General features: G+C 39.5%; 1 protein-coding gene across 1 annotated transcript in view; it reads right to left on the reverse strand.

The window, feature by feature from the left end:
- CTNNA3 (catenin alpha 3) overlaps window positions 1-4,401 on the reverse strand; it is a 1,539,787-nt gene that overhangs the window by 701,563 nt on the left and 833,823 nt on the right.

Here is a 4,401-nt window from a genome sequence, read left to right on the forward strand (position 1 = left end):
TGGTCTTGTCTCTGTTCCTGGGTGAGGTCCATGGTTCCTGGGTGAATCAATGCAAGGTGATGGCCCAGTCATTACAGGCCATTCAGTAGAGGCCTGCTACCATTGTATTTCAATCATTCCCAACCATTCTCATTCATCTGGGAACCAATGTACATGGGTGGGATGGGTGGGATACATGAATCATACAGTTGCAACACAGGGGGTGCCCAGGCAGAGGACACAAGATGGAGGCTTGACATACAAAATGGAAACTTGACATGACTTATACTAACTTACATATATAGGCTTAAAAACAGTAAGCACACAATATAAAAGCAGTATAAACATAATTATTATCCCTTATAGAACAGTGGGTATCTATATCAAAATAGCAGGGAACTTATTTGCAAAGAGGGGAGAGAAAAATAAAACTTACTACCTAAAATAAAATGTTAAAGCTTATCCTACATCTTAGCTTACTTATACTTATCTATAGGGAATAGAGAGGGAGAGAAGAAGTCAGAAATGGTTGGGGAAGGGGAGGGAATGCATTTTAAAATAAATTTTAAAAAAAGAAAAACTGGGGGTTTTCCTACAGTACTAGCCCAATAAATTTCACATTACCAAAACTAGTTTGAATCTATGATGACCCTCCCCCAATTAGATTCTATGCAATGTACCATTTTCCATGTATGGAATCTAGTTAGTGGAAAGTCACCTCAAATTCATTCTCCTATTCCTGTGATGGGGAAAGCAGCAGTAGGGAGTGAGGGGCCAGACACCCACCCTTCCCTCCCTACCTTCCCCCTTCCTTTCCCCTACACCTGTCCCCCACTTCACCACATTTTCCCCCCTTGCCACCTGCCCCCATGCCTGTGCCTCACCTCTGCCACCTGAACACCCCATGCCTACCTCCCCACCCCCAGTCCCTCCTTCCAGTTTACCATCTGCTGCTGTGCTTCAGCTTCAGGGCAGGCAGCAACAACAGCCCCAGCCTGGCCTCATTCTGCCTAGTCAGGAAGAAGCAGCGGTAGCAGCTGTGGTCCCAGCCAAATCAGGACTGGAGGGGCCAAAGCAGAAGGTAAGCAGTGGGAGGGGAGGGTGCAATCTTACCTGTACTCCCCACAAGCTACACAGGCAACTCTCCCCCATATGCCCCCCCACCAGTGCAGTCTCTAGCACACACTCTTCTACCATACAACCCACCCCAGCCTGGGTCAGGCAGCGGCTCAGCTCTGGCCTTGGCTCCAAGTCTAGGCCTGAAGCTGAAAATAAGCCCCTGCCTGTCCTGGGCCAGTATTCAAATCTAAGACATAGGTTTTTGCTCCCATGTTGTTTGGGAAAAAAACTTCATCTTGTTTGTATATGTGTATATACACGTGTGTGTGTATGTATATGCACACGAGCACACACACACACATCTATCTATCTATTCCAATGAACAATCTAGTAAGTCTTATATGCATGTATGTATGAGTGTGTGTATTAATCTAATATATTGCATATATATCAATCTACTACATTCCTGAACAGAAGGGAAGGATAGAAGAGCCATTTGCAGTACCCTACAGAGTTCAGAGTTCTTTAAGAACAATTTACAACGTTATTTAGTGATGCTTTTTGGAGCAAAAGCTGCATTATAGCTTCCTTGAAAGGAAAAGGGAGCCTGCCACTCTAAAGTCATGTATACATGGTGACATAAAGGCATTTCTGCTGCATGTGCCTGCTTAATCTATCCAGCAATATATCAAATGCTTAAGCAGAATTCACTCCACAGAAAATCTCAATTTTCTTGGCCTTGACAATACTGAACAAAGTGATTAATCAATTGTTAATCAATTTTTTTTTTCGAAAACATAAATTTAAAAAAAGTAATCTCACAGACATTTAAAAAGATAAGAGAAAAGGCTGTTTATTCTCTTGCTTTACAGACCATAGTTGATTTCCTAGATATACTGTAGTTGTTGGATCTTGCAAACAAGTGCATCTTTGTATGTTAGACAATGAGTGATTTGAAACAGAAGTGTGAAACTAATGGGAATGAACACAACCCCAGATAATAAGCAAATGAGCTTTGTGCACAAAATATTCCTACACACCCAAGTCAATGGAGTTTTTTTTTATTTCAGATACAGAGCACCAACACAGCTATAACACCATTACTGTTCATTGGCTAATATAGCACCTGCTCCACTAACGTTCCCTTCCTTTTGAGTAAATCAGTGTAGTCATCTAGACAAACCCTCTCCTACCCATAGCCTCTACTCTTCAGATGAAGATTAGAGAGACAGACCTGAAAAGTACAATGCAATGTTGAATTCTTAATCCTAAAGTTTTGAAATGGATTAGTTATGCGGGGTGTTTGGGTGTTGTAGGTTTAATTCCAGATACTATAAAAGCAGGGAATTGAACAAATATTTATTTGGGTTTGGTTCTGGTTCTGGTTCTGGTTTGGGTTCAGGTTCAGATGTGCACAATCAGTTCAGGTTCAGTACCAGTTCAAGCCACCAAAAGAAAAAGAAAAATTGTGATTCATGTACTGGTTTGAACTAATTTAAATCAAATTTCTTTCAGGCATAGGATAGAAGTAATTTACTAATTTCAGAATAAGAAATTGGCTTTTAAAACAGAAACAATTCTTAATTTGTCATACTTAAGAACATTACTTGTATACATTTTAAATAATGTATGACAAATAAGAAATGTTTCTGTTTTAAAAGCTCTTTCTTATTCTGAAATTAGTAAATTATAGCACAGAGGTTCAATATGACAGAGCAGATATTAAAATCTGTTATTTTAGTTTGCTCAAACAAATTGCTCGTGAAAAAGCAACGTTTTGACAACACAAAAACTTGGCCAAAGTCCTGTAAAGTTAAAATCAAACTTTTAAGAATTAGTAATTCTTAAAAACTTTAGTAAAAACTTAAGAATTAGTGATTTCATATATTCAGAGGAGTGTTTCTCCATCTCATTCATTGCAAGAGTTCAAAGAACAATTTGTCCTGCAACAGTATATTGAATGTTAGTCTCTTCAAGTGATTGGACAAGGCATATGCCATTATCCACTTTCATTAAAATTAGTTTTACCTTGATTTCTTTTTTCATTCCTTCCCAAATGGTGGCAGGAAGAGTGGCCACTTTGTCTTAGATATTTTCAGCATTCACTGTAAGTTTTGCCCCAAGCCTCCTTGGGTTACAATTTTGTGAAATCGTGAATCTCCATTAACTGAAATGGTCTTCCATTTACAATAATTAACTCTAGGTGACTATCCAAAAAGGTAGCTTCATAGCTTCATCAATTTTTATTGTATTTGCCATAATTTTTAACATGGTGTTCAAAGTAGTATGTGTTGTAGTTGACTTCTTGGGTGTGGGTTCATCAGGCCTACATGAATGTTATGGTCATTTCTTATTTATATTCTGTATTTCAACTTCTTATAAACAAAGTGCAGCATACTCTTTGGGATGGTATCTTTGAATGTACCTTTCTGTATCAGCAACATGGTCTCCAGACATGACTGAACTGCACTCTGGTTCCACAACTGAACAGATAGCTGCTGCTTCTTTTTTTTTTTTAACACTATCATATTGAAAGAATTTTCTCACAGGATTTTGCTGATTTCTTCCAAAGATTGATTACCAAACACTGAAATAAACTATAATAGTTTTATAAAACAAAATATATAATAATAGTTTTATAAAGAAAAAGCAAATAGTTCAGGCCAGCTCCATAATTCAGAATCTAAACAAGTGTGATTATGATTAGCAAAGTGGTGGCAAAAATGTCTGAGTAATGGCTGAGAGACATCACTGCAGAAGAAAAATATAGCACTGCTCCAGGCTATCTGTCCATCGAGCATGATTAGATGGGGTGGCTGAACAGTTAGAAATGTTCTGGGCATGGGTGGAGTTTCATTAGGGTTTGGAGGATCTTAGCTCCCACAGTGGGAAATGTATGCGTGAGGAACTGAATCTGGGGCTGTTCTGTGCTTTGGGAAATGCATTGCAGCAGTCGTATTTTGCTACCAGGCTTCTGTTGCTGTCTGAAAGAGACAACATACCAGGGAGCAGTTCCCACCATATTGTTGACATTATTACCCAGTAGTCTCCATAAGAGTGCCAAAAATCTGTTAATTCCCACCCCATCCCTAGTAAGAATTCCCCAGTAACAGTGAGATGGAGCAATTTCCCATTCTTCCAAATCAGCAGCAAGCCTGGCAATTCCTCCGCTCTCATCCCCAATGGTGTTGTACAAATGATGCCTCCTGGCCCAGTATTGTCAACTCTGGGGGTTGTCAACAACCTGGAGTCCTTGGCCACTCTATAATTGGCAGGAACAGTGGTCCATTTTCCCCTGGTGTAATAGGTAATCCCATATCTGGATGGTGTGTGGAGGTTTCCATTTGGTCACAAGTTGAGCAA

This window comes from Alligator sinensis, unplaced genomic scaffold, assembly GCF_000455745.1.
Source record: "Alligator sinensis unplaced genomic scaffold, ASM45574v1 scaffold325_1, whole genome shotgun sequence".
NCBI classification, from domain to species: Eukaryota; Metazoa; Chordata; order Crocodylia; family Alligatoridae; genus Alligator; species Alligator sinensis.